This window comes from Uloborus diversus, chromosome 8, assembly GCF_026930045.1.
Source record: "Uloborus diversus isolate 005 chromosome 8, Udiv.v.3.1, whole genome shotgun sequence".
Taxonomy (NCBI): Eukaryota; Metazoa; Arthropoda; class Arachnida; order Araneae; family Uloboridae; genus Uloborus; species Uloborus diversus.
The window spans coordinates 75,019,174-75,035,923 of NC_072738.1; positions in this window are offsets into that span (position 1 = coordinate 75,019,174).

Below are 16,750 nucleotides of genomic sequence, written 5' to 3' on the forward strand. Positions count from 1 at the left end.
AACAAATATATTGATGAAAATAATGTGTATAAAGAAATTTTAAATTGTCTGATTGGTACGATAAAAAAGCGAAGTCATGCCGAAACTTTCAGTATTTCAACTAATTTAAAATGTCTAAGGGTAATTTTTACAAGTTGGCTAATTTGTTTTGGGGGGGGGGGGAGGGAGAGAAATTAATTCTTCCATAAATAAATTAAAGTAAATAGTGACAACGTGTAGTAAAGCTATTATTTATTCAAATACAAAACGTTGTCATAACAAAATAAAATATAAAACTGAAAATTACAGCCCAACCATCTTCTGCTAATAAAACTTAAATCATTCAATTTTTCCATCAAAGTTTATAACATTTAACAATCTCCATAAAACCTAATCTTTAGTGTGCGAATTTTAATTTTACGGCCAAACCATAAATAGAAAATAACAATAATTTCAATAGATCATTATTTTCTATTCTCAATTTTATGAGCGTCAATAGTAATTTGATAAAGAACTATCAGAAATGTTTTGGATTGCAACGTAAATGTTTTGCGAAAACATCACGTGCAACTTTTGTAACAACCAATAATCTAGAGTAGTCAAAAACCTTCACATTGATTCTAAAACATTTTTGTAACGAAAGTTTATAAATACATTCAGTTGAAATCATGCATTTTAATATGTTTCATAGCATAAACCAATACAACTTGAGATTCATACATCTAAGCTTAAAAACCGTAAATATTTTGGACGCCAGCATGTCCATCCATATGCGAAAGACAAAGAACTTGTTTAGCACCAAATGAGTTCAAAGCTTTGAGCCAAAATTTTCGACGAAGAGGCATTTTCTGGGATTGTTGCCAAAACAACTTTTGAATGAGCGGAAAACAGTCTTTATCCAGCCATCCTCTATCATAGAAGGTAAACCGCACTGAAACATTCAGAGTTCAATGAACCGAAAATAGTTAGAGAAGATTATCAATCTGCCGAATATTACTTCAATTTTAAGAGATTGCGCTGTTTACACAAATATAAATACTTTATGAAAAATCAAAAATATTTCTTTAAAGAGAGAGAAGACAAGCTGCGGAATTGGTCTCATAAATGACAGATAAAAGTTCCACAGATATCAGTGTTAATAAAAAATAATGTATTTTGTTTCAAACTAGAATTTTAGCTTTAAGTACTATTTTTCGCATTGTTTTTTCAGTTAAAGTTTGATTCTATGTAAAATAATAATCGTATTTGAGATGACATAAATATAATTTTTCGTGGGAGAAATGGAACACAAATAGTTCTTTAGAATAAGAGACACTATTTATTATCTTCAGTTGGTACTTTAATGTCTTTGTTTGACTAGTCTGAACTGATCTTAAAGCAACTATCGTATGAAAGTTCACACAACTTCATTTCAATGCTATATGATGTTTTCTTACTGGAAGGACTTCGAATATTTAAGTAAACGAGCTGATGTGTGCAGCACATGACCTCTTTTTACTAAAATTTAATGTCATTTTCCCATTATTGGCAATTTTAATGTGATACAATAGTTTACTCTCTAAATATTACCAACATTGGCAAAATTGAAACCAGATAAAAAAAAAAAAAAACCACCGAATTTGTCGCCAAGTTGGTGACAAAAATTTGGCGACCAAAAGACTGGCGATAATTCGCCAAGTGTCCGCCAAATTGCAACACCACTTCAGTTTACACCGAAATTAACAATGATTTCCCCCCAAAAAGGTGCAAAAGACCCCTTTAGAAACACCTGGATGCAACCAAAAGGAGAGGTGCACAACTAGACCATACTAGGAGTCTACGTACCAAATTTCAACTTTCTAGGACATACCGTTCTTGAGTTATGCGACATACATACGCTCATACGTACATATAGACATCATGAGAAAACTCGTTGTAATTAACTCGGGAATCGACGAAATGGATATTTCGGGCGTCTATACATTCTTAGGTATATATGCATGTGTGGTCGGGTCGAAAAAAAAACTAAACATTCATTCGGAGGTGAGCAAAATGGAAATTAAGGTCGATTTTTGAGTGAAACTTTTTCGCGAATACAGTACTTCCTTTTTTGTAAAAGGAAATAAAAAAATAGTTCTCATGACAACAAGATCCCAGCATTTCTTTTGTTAGAAACTAGCAAGCACCATCCTGATTGCGACGATAGGTTTCTATAAGTCTTAACCCTCGTCAAAAAAGTTTTTTCGACCAATCCTCTCTGCAGCCACGAATTTTCTACCTAGTTTCGAGGATATGAAAACCGAACCCTTGACAAAATAATTACTAGATTATAGCATCAATTGCTAACAAAACCAGAAGCTTTTAATTATTAAAAAAAAAGAAAAATGTTTAGAGATTTTTTTTTCATTATCAAATAAGTGTCCCTTCAAAAAAAAAAAAAAAAAAAAAAATTAATTTTCGCAACTAAAATGAACGTGATGTCACGTCTTTTTTAGCCCACTGCGCATGCCCTCCGAACATGTTGCTGACATAATACGTTCATGGTCGTTTATATTAATTGTTGAAAAAGGTGAAGCTGTTTTTAATGTCCAAAATATATTCAACGTCATTCGCGTACATTTTTGTAAAATGGGATGTGAGAAGAATAGACCATTAGAGGGTTTAAGCAATGCCATTTCTATTTTAATTGTCCCTAGCAAAAAATTTCATTAATTTCATCTTTACTTTACTTCATTTACAAAAACAGTAATGTATAAAAAGCAAAAGCGAGGATGATCATATAGCAAAATAAATCATCAATCAAGAAGATAGTTAAACTATTTCACTAAAAATAAATGATTATTGAAATAAGTTTTTAAAGCTAGGCCAACTGTCAGAATGTTGTTTTTTACAATATCACTGTTTGGAAGTGTTGGTAACATGGAACCTTGATGGTATTATGGAGATCCTTAAGAACGTGGCCTGTAAGATAGTTATTAGTATCTGATATTCTATTTTTTTTAGTTAGAAGAGGGGGGGGGGGAACTCACAAAGTTGAAGTTGGTGATATTTAAAATGTAGAACAACACGAGTTCAAGCTGCTTATTCTGCGATGGAAAAATTTCAGAAGTGAGTAGTGAGTTGCGTGTATAGTGCATGATTTGATGGTTGCTGGAATCCTACTGAAAGAGCAAAGTTCTGGGTCAGACAGCTTTGTTTTGTGAGTACTGTCATTGAATTTTCCAGTGTTTTAATTGGGTACTTCATTTATCTAAATGAAATAAACCTGCTACTTACAAACCGTTATATATTGAATATATATATATATATATATATATATATATATATATATATATATATATATATATATATATATATATATATATATATATATATATATATATATATATAAGAAAATGTGTAAACACACCAAAGTTCAATGAATAAATAAATATGCAGTAATGCAGTAAATTTATAAACATTAAAGGACCTGGACGTCAAGTCAAAGGCACCGCATTTAATTTTTACCATAAAATTGAATTTTACTCATTTAGTAGTTGAAAGGAGAGCAAATTTGAGATTTATTGCGTATAACTAATCTATAAATCTTATAATTAAAATGGAAGGCAATGCAATTTTGTCAAATTTCCAGCAAAATGGGGTTGCATATTACCACCACTTTCATTACTAAGTAACCAAGCGATGTCTTTTGCTCCTGCATCGCTTCTAGTCAATTAACGACGATACTAACGATTTAATGAGCCTGTGTGAGTGTTTCGCCAAGGAAGATCCTGATTATTTTACAAATGCTAAAGAAAAATGAGCTCTGCTGAGGCGAATCAAAAATCAATAGCCTACAGAAGGACGAATCTAATGATCGGTAGATAGCCTTCAGAGCCGGACTTTATTACACATCACCTATTATATCTTCCTCTTTTTCCCGCGTGCAGTAATATTGACTAATGGTCCGAATGTCCTGGTCCCACTTGGGAGCATACGCACCTGTCAAGACCACACCTAGCACCCTCCGGCGTCACGTGATTTATGGGGACAGATCCAAGAAATGACAAGAGCTACTCGAGCTAGCAGTCGGTTTTATCCAGAAATGCTGAAGAATTATGTGTACTGTCAATGCCCTATGTGAATTGGAGAGTCAAGGCATATACGACCACGATCATTTTTCCTCATTCTGCATAATTTTACATGATTAATTTGGGATATGTATCGCAAAAGTAATGACCTCGGTCATGTAATGGGATCTTTCACAAAATCAGAGGACAATGTTTGGTGGGCCAGCGTAAAGTGAGCTGCATAAATCGTTTTTCATAATTTTAATTCTCAAATAAAAAAAAAATTATAAAACAATTATATTTGAATCAAATAAAATTATACAAATTCCTTGAAATGTAGTTCTTATCCTATTGTCTCAGAAATCCTCATTGATAGTTATATTTAAGATGAAAAAGAAAACATTTTTTACTCATAATCTTACCTGACGTTGTTTTGAGCGTAAAAGCAACATTGATTTTAATTATCCCAACAAAAAACGAAAGACGACGCAATTTGAGAAGCAGTGGCATTTAAACTTATTGAATACTGTTTTTGAATTTTTCTAACACCTAGCTTTTGAAATTTTACTAATTACTAGTGAAATATAACCAAGTTCAGTATAATTCTATTGCTGCCAGTACAGCTGTTTTACTGTGGCAAATATGTTTTGTACACAATTTTTTTATTTGATTATTCTCAATTAAATAAATTTGACAGATTTTTTTTTCAAACAAAATTTCAACTTTTTCAAATAAAACAAAACGACAAACAAACAAACCTTTTCCCCAAGACCTTTATGTTTATTCAAATATAAGCTTCTGAAAAACAATATTTTGACGTAAAAATAGCTTTTACCATTGCTTGTTCTAGGATAACTACACTCAATTATTAAACATCTTACACTAATAGATATCACTTTGGATATCAATGGCTAAAGACAAACGAAGTACTGTTATATTTGAGCTAAATATTTTCGTGAACTCAATAAAGTTGCAATATTGTTGAAATATAACCGAGGAAAAGAAAATAAGTAAAGTATTTTTTACAGGTTAAAAAAATCGTAAAGTTTTCGTTGAATTATATATATATATATATATAATATATATATATATATATATATATATATATATATATATATATATATATATATATATTAATATATATATATATATATATATATCAGACTCTCCCACAATAATTTACTGTCATTTCCCCCATTTGCTTGCTATTTAGCACTAAGAAAAGGCAAGGAGGCAAGGCAGTGCTAAATCCTATTTCACTGAATTTTTCTGACTGAGGCTTTTAGTAATCTCTTACATTTGGACCTAAAACTGATGAATACCATAACCAAGCCTTTGATCAAGTCCACTTTCATTCACCGTTTCTCATTTATCTAGCTGAAATCGAAAGGCCGCTTTTTGGGATAAAGGGAAATAAATTCTCCCTTTCTGAATGCCTAGGGATTTTTTTACCTATTTATTTCTTGGGGGACAAATCCTATCAGAGTAAATGGGGCCCTAGATTATCCCCACGGAAAACCATTGCCAACGGACATTGAGGAAAACGCCAATTTTCGTTGTGATAATTACATTTGGATGCTATTCCCGCTTAATCGGTGATTGTTGGGAAGAAAACTTGACCAACAGAAAGACACTTGTGGGGGAAAAAGATTTTCTTACGTGATCCATAGATAACTATTTCAGTCAAGGTTATTCACACATAAAATGTTGATGACAGTGTCAGAAAAGAATTGCATGAAGTAAATTCAAGGAACAAAATTTAAATGGACTACAAATGGTTCAATATAAGTTAAAATACAGTAATACTTCCTGAAAATGCTCATAATTGCTCTTTTAAGTTTTATAGTCTTAATCGTTTATCAAATGGGAGTATATTTCTAACTTTAATTTTTGTTTTTAACAAAACTACAATGTCCCTTCACAAAAATGCGTAGGAATAGCTCTCATTAGGATAAAATTTTGGATTATTAGTTTTTTAGAATTAATTGTTTAGCAAATGATAGTGTCACTCTTGCTTTTACTATTGTAAGTCAGTAAGTATTAGCAACATATTTTACTTTCCGTTATGTGATTCATATAGTTATATCCCAATAGTTATAATTACAGTATCCTAATAAATAACTAATACGCAATGAAGGAACTTTCCATAACGGTAATTGCGGGGGACAAAAAATTGCTTCTTTATTGTTTTGCTTTTTAATGTCAATTTTTTTCAAACGGTTATATTTTAAAGTTTCCAACATACAAAACTATAGCTCCGAATGTTAAAAACTTTGTGTTGAACATAATACAGTAATATGCATTCATTAAGTAAATAAAAAATAACTAGTTCAAATTTTGTCACCAGGGGGCACTCTTTCAGAATGAAGGTAAACGTACAAAGTGCACGATTGGTGCTTCATTTAGACTGGTGCTTCATTTAATTTTTAAATATATCTGCTACTCTAACACAATTACTGATTAAATTGGACAATCTCTAGAATAAGCATTAAGCATTTCACAGAGCACACTGGGGTCAAATATGGAACATGCTATGTTAAGATTCCAGATGTCATCGAAAAATGAGGACCATGACCCTATGTGGAATATGTTTTGTTGTAATAAAATTTTTGAACTGCCGTAACTGTGAGTTAAATATGCAATTCATTAAAAAACTCCCAGTGGTGCCAAAATTTTTGAACTGTGTTTTAAAGCTTCTTTAAACAAAATCCGTCCTTCATCAAGTTTTTCAGAAAAATTATTAAGCTTTTTCTGTAATGGATTTTTGTCTTGACAAATTTCAAAAAGTTTGATCATGGTAGATCTGTACAGTGCTGGACAAATTATTAGACTTAAGAGTTTTTTTTTTTTTTGTACACTATATGTACTAAAATACTATTTATTTTCCTATTAAAGTACAGTACATACTGTACACTGATTATTACGTTATTTTAGCATAATTAAATGTTTGCAGGTGGCAGCACTATCTGCTTTGTTTATGTTCTTTGTTTATCTACCTACCAGGAACATAACCTCGATCAGCTTAAACAGTTCACTAGTTATTTTCATTAGTGTGTTCTGTTATATTTAAAGTTAGTGCTAGGGTAATTAGTGAGTATATGTATGTGAGTATATATAATAGTGGAGTATAAACAATTATTTACCTCCTTTTTAAAAAAAATTTAAGAAATGGTGTAAACCTTGTGAAAAGTATGGCAAAAAAGACTTAAAATGCTCATCAAGAACAAGGGAATGCATACTAAATATTAGATAATTATTTCACTGTTTGTTAATGTGTCTATAGTTATATAATCAATAAAGAATTTGCTTTTAAAACAGTCTTAGTCTAATAATTTGGCCAGCACTGTATATGTGGTAAAACACTTATGTGTTTGTTACATATCACTCAGATTTTTTGGAATCTATATTTTGTATTTATGTAAATAACCTTTTCTAGGTTTATTACATTTTATTCTCCAATCGTTAAAAACATGCTTCTCAAGCGTGTCATGTCGTGTATTCAAGTCTGAAAAATACGATATTTTCATCATTATTCTAACCAAAATATTTCAGAAGCATTTAAAAAAGTGAACTGAATGGTAGAAACACACATCAAAAGAGTAAAATTCATGAATATAAACGCTTAAATCGGATTTCCAGTTATTTTCCGTAAACCCTCTTCCACTAAGAGAACTTATCGGATTTTGAAAACCACACTCGCGCCTTAATCCAATAAATCCTAATGCAGCGCCGTGCACGAAGATTTATTAAATATTAAGCTTTAAGATTTAGTGTTCAATAAACGGAAGATTTATATTACTTTAAATATCTTGTTGGGATGCTTGGTAAATTTGACTTGTTTCGGTTAAAGATATCTGGTGGAATGACGCGTAGATATTTGAAGAAGAAAAATATTTAGAGCTAAGCAGAAAGAAATTCAAAGAATCTAATATGCTAAAATTCACTGAAAAAATTAATCAGGCTTTGTTAATATTTGTTTTAAATTAGCTTGATATTGAAAAGTAAAATTGAATTATTTACTTGGGATTCGCCTAAGTATTTATGGTAAATAAAATTAAATGCAGTTTCATTCCGTAATTTCACCGTTTAGTTTTATTTTATTTATTTTTTTTTTTTTAATGAGATGAAAAAAAATCACAATTTGTATATTTTTTGAAGAGCATTTTACCTAAAAAGTATGCATTAAAATGTAGAAGAATACACATACATTTGGAATATACATTTCTGTAGAAAAGCTCTATTATTAACTTCACGGAATTATTCAACATTCTTTCATAACAAATTACAGTAACATTTAAAAAAAAGTTATTTCTTTACATAACAATAACCAACAAAAATAATAAATTGTAAGAATTTGAAAAATAAAGGTACATAAAATATTTTTAGTAAAAATGTCTATAATTTACTATTAATTCAGAATTTTTCGGCAGCTATTTAAATTAGACGGGAATTGGATACGTTCGGACGAAGAAAATGTTTGTATCAGGTAACATTTACAATGTTGTCAGCCCTAATTTTGACAAAACAGTAGAAATAACATACATATTTAATAGCATTTTACAAAGCATATATATTCACAAAAGTACAATAACAAAAGGCAAGTTTGTTATTATATTCCAGTGAAGGTCACTACTGTGTAAAAGTCGACTTTGTACAGTTTTGGCAATGACATTTTTACAACCCCGATTTTAGGTCGAGGAATCTACGTTTTCCACGCATTTTATGTTTTTTTCACCAGGTAACACTTTTTCTGTAAAATAATAATATTAATTTCACCCGGATTGCAATTTTGATATTTAAGGAATTTGCCTGCATTTTACGTTTTTTCATAGAAAGAAAAGAAAATGTTTTAAAACAAACAAAATGTTTTTCCTTTGTAGCTTTCTTAATGCACGCTTAATGCATGCTCTATTCCACGCTGTTGAAATATTATATGACGTTATGAAAACAGAAATCCATTCCACAGACTCCTGTCCTTCTGTCTGGTCAAAGTATTTAAATCCTGGAAGCTGATGCATTCACTTTAAAGTTATGACTAAAAATCGATCCGCTATTACGGATTGTTTTTAAGCTAAACTTCAGGATTCGCAACTAAAGATGGAAAAATGAACTTAAAATGGTACGTACAATAATGTTATTTTCATAAAATTTTGGATATTATACCTTTTAAAAAAGTCATCTTTACTACAGATAGTTTCTTTCCTTTCATTTTTTCTTTCTGTGTATTTCTCGTAATTTTCGTTTTCAAGTATTTTACGTTTTTTAAACGCAATCCCTTGAGAAACGTTGAGTAGGGGTTTTACTGTCATTAATTTTTAATGTCAAACTCCTGAAAATTTAGCGTGGTTTAACAAATCAAACAATGAGACTATTTTGTAAGCCCGAAAGCTTATTCAATAGTTAGTAGGAATGCAAGCTCTATTCCTTTGATGGATAAAAGAGCATATAATAATTCCTCTGTATGCGTGATAGCTTTTCATAAAACCCCTAAATTAATCGTCCATTTGTCCCCTAACTACCTAGCATTGTGGTTTAGGCGAATGTCACCCTGATAAAAGCCATAAATGGACGACAAAGGGAAGACATTTTCCTTTGTGCGTTGCTAGGACATCCAAATGTAGAGAAAGCTTTTTAATCCCAGCATAGGGCTTTAGGTTTATGGTTCTGAGAGAAATAAAGGGAAATATATCGAGAAATTTGTCGACTATCTATAAATATGTATAGTAAAAACATAAAAAAAGTTTTAAGAAGAAGAATTCTAATGTGACCGTATTTATCTTTCAAGAATCAGGAGTCTGGCACGTTTACCAAAATTCAACCAAACCTGTTTTTTTACGGTGGATAGGGGACCGCTTAAAAAAAAAAAAAAAGTCTCACATAAAAAATAATCCAAAAACTTACACCATAATCTTTTAACGAAATAAATATTAACCAAGTAATGATAATTTTTCCCGAGTTGCTGGAAAAAATTTCCCGAATAATTACATTTTTGGGAGGTCACAGTGACTCCCCATCGGGGTGCGTATGTCGTCCCTTTGAAGATACTACCTCGCACTCGTTTTAAAAATATTTTCGTCAGTTGAATCCCGATCTGATTGAAATTTTAATCTGCCGCACAAAAAAAGAAAAAATAATCGCATAAAAAAGGACCGCATAAAAACAGGTTTGGGTATATTCTATTACGAGTAAATGTTGCAATCTGGGGATTAGGTTTTTATTATGAGTACTGTCTTTTTAGTTTAAAAAGCAGAACACTTCGAGCCGCAACTAAAACTAGAGGTGTTTGTTACTTTCAACGGTTCTTCCATCAGTTGGCTGTGGAAGAAACTAACTATTAAAAAAGAAGAAAAATCATTCGTTCACGTTCTTAGAGTTAATCTTAGCTAATGATAGAGCTATGTTAATCTCACTAATACCTTCACTAGAATTCACTTTAGTATACGCCATTAAGCAGAGGAAATCTTACGGAAATTCAGATCAATTTGTCAACTGAGGGAAAAAGTTCTAAACTCCGTTCGGTTGATCATCCACCTTGAAAGGATCCGTCTGGAAGGGAACACTTCCAGATCAGAAACGATGCGTCTCTGTTCCATCTTGAAGAAGGAAACAAAGGAGAGAGTGCCAAGTCCAAAATCCCTCCAGGGATAGAGGGGAAAGGGAAAAAACCAAAGAGCTGAGCAAGAAAAGGCACAGGAGGTTGGAAGACGGAAGGAGGAGAGTATGGTCCCAATCCAATTGCCATGCCAGGGATCATCGTCTGAAGTAGGACCTTCTCCAGAACTCCTCTTGTTGTGAGAGGGTGGAGCCCAGTGGGGACTCGGGGAGAAAATTGAGGTTGGTAGGTTTTCGAGTATCCCTGGAGGCAAAGAGGGGTTGATTCTTGCAGGGGACTTTCTTGAATCCTGTTCATTCGATTCTGGATCCAAACGAACTATGGACAAAGTTCTCTAAGTTTGTGCACATTTGTTGTTGATTGTCCTGTTGATAAACATGATTTTACGAGATTCTAGATGGGTTCAAACAACTTGGTTTACTAACAGCGAAGTTTAATGGTGTAATGTTCTGGCTCAGGGTAATAAACACCAAATTAATGCACTGAAGGATGAATCTGAATACAGTGGTCGAGTAATAAATTCAGGAAACCTAAATGTTCAATGATATTAACGAATGTTTAATGATGTTTAATTCAAAACAATTGTTAAGTTGACAGTAATGTCTTTAAACTACTTTTTAATGAGTAATTGTATTTTGAATGAAGCAGTATAGAAGATTTTTTTTTTCAAATTATTCATTCAAGTAAAGAACAAAATTATGTTTTAGAGAAAAATTCATTTTATTATTGTTTATTTTTTATGCAAAATGACGGTCATCCTATTGCCTTATTAAATAAAATACTTGGGCATAAATTAATTTATCTGTAAGGGTTAAAAATCAATTGACATTGCTGATTAAGACACATTATTAGAGTTCTTAAAACGTTGGGATTTACAAAGCATATGCGTACTCTTTCATTTAATATTACTTGTATTTATTAAGGATTACTATATGACAGGTATTTTAGTTTATGAATCTAAAAGTTTAAATTTTTGTTACAACTACTTCTATTTTACTATTAAATTATATTTAAAAATAGGACAGTTGCACTGTACCTGCCAGATGCATAAGTATAAAACGAATATGTAATAAAAGTATCAAACAATCTTTTATTATTTGAAACACGCAATGAATTTTTGACTTTATATAATAATGTATGCACTAAGAGTTTGTCCCCCCAAGTTGCTTATTCCATAAATTAAATACAGTAGTTCAAAACAGCACTTACTTATTTTTGGAAAAATCGTTTTTACGATTTTGGTTAATTACACTTAGTTTACCATTTCGCAATTTCCAACAGTAAAAATGTCGGTTTTTGTCTACAAATGAAATGCAATGCTTAGTAATTCTGAAACAATATTTGTTTACATAAAATACATTTTATGACTAAACTCAATGTTTAAAGTACTGTAATGTATAGAAAAAACGAAATGTATCGTAAAGTTTGCTAAGTCAAAAGTAAACTTCAATCAATTTGTTTCAACGAAGAAAGAAAAAAAAAGTACTGCGTTTTTAACAGACATAAGCAGATTCTTAAAAGAAATAAAAACATTTCAACCGTAAAGGATAAAATTTCTGTGAATTTTACTACAGAATTTGCGTAGTTGAACTCAAATTTAAAACCTTCGCTAGCATTGATTTTCCGTTTTTAAGTGCTACATAATAATGTTTTTGATACTTAAGAGTCATTTCAAACTGCTACAGAAAATGTCACAAAAATCACATTGCTATTGTTTCACTCTAAATAAGCTTAATGATGCAGAAAAAAATGTATTTTGCTAAAAACTATGCTCAGTATTTTTAGCAGAAATAAATTGTTTCTGCTTCAGCAACAAGAAAATATTGCCCTTTCAAAATCAAAAATGGCCAGTCTTAATTTTGATCGAAAAATGTTACACGAAAGATTATTTTAAAACATAAAAGACATTTAAAAAAGAAAGAAAAAAAAAAAAGTCATATTTTCTGGAATAAGCTTGAAAATTGGACAAAAAAAAAGTTGAGAACGGAATATATTTTTAAATTAAAAATTAAAGCAATTATTATTAGCGTTTGGAATATATTTCAGTAAATTTTTAAGAAAGTTAATTCAAGCAAATTGAAAATGTATTTTTTTATTTTCTTTAAAAAAACAAGAAAAGACCTAAAAAATGGCATTGTTATAAATTTGAATGTCCGTTTTTTAAAATTATTTCAACGAGAATTCATTTTGCGACTTCAAATAAATAACAAAATAAATGAAGATAAAAATTACTTGAATGCAGTTTGTGGGTAAATAAATTTTAACATAAGTCAGTAAGCATGGTCTGAATAGACTCGTTTACATGTTTTCGCGAGTAATGTACAAAAATACTATAGATATTGGAGGAGAAGCATTAAATGTCGCTCTATGTTTTGGGATCTTGGTTTAATTTGTTATATTTTGTTTGTTATAATAGACAGTAATTTCTTGCATTGAAATCATCAAAGACGCTTAAAATTTATGAAGTCAAAAAGCCACCAATCATCTGTCTGTGAAACCACGAAATATACGAGACCATTGATTTCATTCGATGTTTAAATAAAAACAAACAATATTTATAATTCAAATGGAAAATGATGACTCAAACGTCCTATCGGTGAAATGAATGCGTTATTTTTACCAAAATAAGCTCTTAAGCTATTATATATGACTAACTTTACGTATTTGCGTGCATTCTAAGTGGCAATTGACACGGAGAGGTCTTCCAAAGCCTACAGTCACGAATGCGAAAGCAATTTTTTACAGATGAGGATGACTTGAAGACCCTATTAGTTTTCATATACATTTTCCTTTAGCTTGTCTTTCAATATGTAACCCGCCAGTAGTGGACGCCAGAAGCAGAAGAGGGGGGACAATTTACTTCATAAAAATTTCCACCTCTTTATGGAAATTTTTATGAAGTAAATTGTTGTTTCTAAAACATTTTTTTATCTCTCATTCAACTTGCTCAAAAAAAAGAAAAAGAAACATACATGTTTTTTTTTAATAGCAATTTTGCTTTGGTTTTAAAAAACCCCATAGAAACCTGTTATGTAAACAACTAATCCGTGTCGGATCATCAATTATTATTTTAGGACAGTTTTGCAATTTTCGTGCACCAAAACGTTGGTTCATTGACTCATTTAGTTTTATTATTGTCTTATAATTAGCAAAATATGTGAATGTTTTACACCAGTTGCAGCAAAGTTGTCTTTGCAAGGTTTATAAGTGTGGCAATTTTTAGTTCCAAGTCCATCATACATTCAATATAAATTTAATAGCATTAATGACATTTTTGGTTCTTCAAAAATCTCTTATTAACTATAGAACCCATGCTAAAACCAAATTCAGAACCATGTTAAATATTTAGGAAAGTGATATTTAGGATTAGGGTATGGCAAAAAAAGTTTCTTCATAGGGAATGAGTTGTACTTAATTTTCTTTAAGATTTGAACTATTATAAATACGTCAATTGTATCTCATCATCTGAATGGATGAGGTCACCAAAAGCTCATGATGGTCATCATGAGCTACATCGCCAGGTGTAGTATACACAGTTTGTTGGCACTCTCAGCTTCTATGAGATGACATCTGCCTCCAGCTCGGTTATTCACTGTTCTAGACTGATGAGTTCTAATAAGAGCAAAACTGTAGTGTCTTAACCGGGCTGTCTGGTATATTGTATGTAGACTTAGCCCTGGTTTAGGAGCGGTAACTTCCTGCTAAACATTAATGCGTTACATACACGATGCGTAATACACACGTCGACTTAGTTCATGATGTCCATCATGAGTTACATCCTATTTTGCAAATAAGAAGTCAATATGGAAACCATTTCATCCTAATATGAATTATCAGAAGAATACTTGCCTGGCCATCGCTTAAGATTTTTAAATGTAGAGCATATTTTGAGAAGGCTATCTTTTGCCAAAATCTGCTTCTTGACAAGACTTCCTTCAACATTTACAATTCGTTCTTCTTTTTTCTTCCCAAGAACGAGAGAAGAATGGTTTCAAGATGCACATTATTCCACGACATCCGGTCGCGTGCCCGCAAAGCACCACGTGACACGAGACAGGAGGTCTTCCGGTGAGCACGCGGGTCTTGTCACGAGCCATCTTCACGCGCGACTAAGCTATCTTTAACCAGGAAAGGGGGGTGTCGAATTTCAAGTGCTCGATTCCGTGGGACTTTAATAGAATAAAGAGTTATCACGAAGTCTGAAAATATATTTGGACCCTACCTTAAGGAAATTTAAAAATTTTTTGTGTCTGGTCTTTTAGATAATTATGATGTTTAAGGTTTTTTTTACATTATTCTTTTGCAGCCTTTGAGAACAGCTGTTTAACAAGTTGGATTTCAGCCAGGTCAACAGAAAATGTCGAACACTTTTGAGTCTAATGCTTAAATGAGTAAAAAAAATATCAATATAAATACATTTTATAAACGGCTTAACTAAGAAAAAAATGGCTTTTATCAAGAAATATTTTTTCTCAGTTTCCAAAAATATTCCAGTCATTATTACAGGTGAAATAAACAAAAGCACGTATTAGGTTACTGTAAAAGGCCAAAATGTGGAAAACGTCGACATTTGCCGGTGAGTGTCAACACTCTCCACCAAAGATATAGGACAACCTTTCTTAATTTGTTTGACAAATTAAACACTTTTGACTGTCAAATTTTTTCAGAGTACTACTCCTGTTTTTTTCAATAATATAGCTCGCATGCAACATTATAGAAACGGTTTATTAAAAAAAAAAAAGATTTTTTTTTTCTTTCTTGTTTAAAAGTTTTTTTTTTTCGACCTAAAATTAGTATTTTCAAAAGTAACACAAATTTCTCCAAACATCTACAACTCGTTTCAAACAAAATTTTTAAGCTTTAACTTTAATGATACGACTGGTACCTGTTTTTGTTATGAGAGATACATCCTTTCTTTCAGGCTTTATATGGATAAAATTTACACTCTCAGATCAGGTTCATTTCTAAGTCTGTGGTGATAATTGGTTTTCATCGACAGATAAGTTAAGAACATACATTTTGCAGCAAAGTGTATAAGTGCCAACATGGAATTTCGTAACAATTGAGAACATTCATAAGTTCCCTGAATGACATCATTTTAAGTTTTGGTACGAGGAAGAATCATGAGCCATTGCAATAAAAGAGTGAGTCGTATGCTAGAGCAATCATAATTGAAGGCTCTGCATGGACAATAAATAATTTTTTAATCCACCATTGATATTTTCTTAGCCGTTGATTCAGAAAATACTCTCTAAGCACTTCATTCAAGCCTTATATTTTAAGTGACTAGTTTGAACGGTTTGAAAAAAGGAAAAAAAAAAATCCAGTTTCGTGGAACCATTGAGTGATCTCCATGGAACCCTGGGGTTTCGTAGAACATAATTTAAGAAATGCTGACATGGACGAAAGACCGAATATTTCCGGGAAATCATCAGTGAAATTTGACATTCTCTAATTCCCGTCTTTCACGGTAATATAAACATAATGTAAAAATCACTTACAGAAAAGTTACAAGTTTGTAATCACAAAGCTTAAGTGATTATTCGTACAATTAAAAGAAAAGAAAAGCCATTTTTAAAAATGCGCATTTAAAAGATGTGTGCTTGCTTTTTAAAAATGAATGTTAATACAGCGTTTGATTTATAAACGTACAGGAATAAATAATAGCTCTATCTGTTCCTTAGGATAAAAATGATTTCAAGTTGTTGACAAGTTTGTTTGTTATTTTGCTTATATTAGTGAGTTTTACTTTTCAGTAGTTTAAGGAGAAAAGTTATGCATTAAAAGTAATGTAATGCATTAAAAGAACAATTGAAATTAGAACTTGATAGCAACGTTTTTTTCAAGTATAAATTTTATATTCACTAGAAAAAAAATATATTTAAATTTTTAAATCCAACTCTTTTTAAGCATTCGGTGTGTTGTAACATTTATTCTCATTAGAAAGCAATTAAAAAATTATTAAACAAAGTAAAATATACGGTACTGTAAATCCCAAAACCATTAATTTTAATTAAATTTTAAAAAATCAAGCTTGATATTTCAAGTAAAGTGTGCTACCTTTTCGTATCACTGAACATGAAGCACAAGACTGTCAAATTGAATTTCCCCCGCAAACGCCAATCTTTCC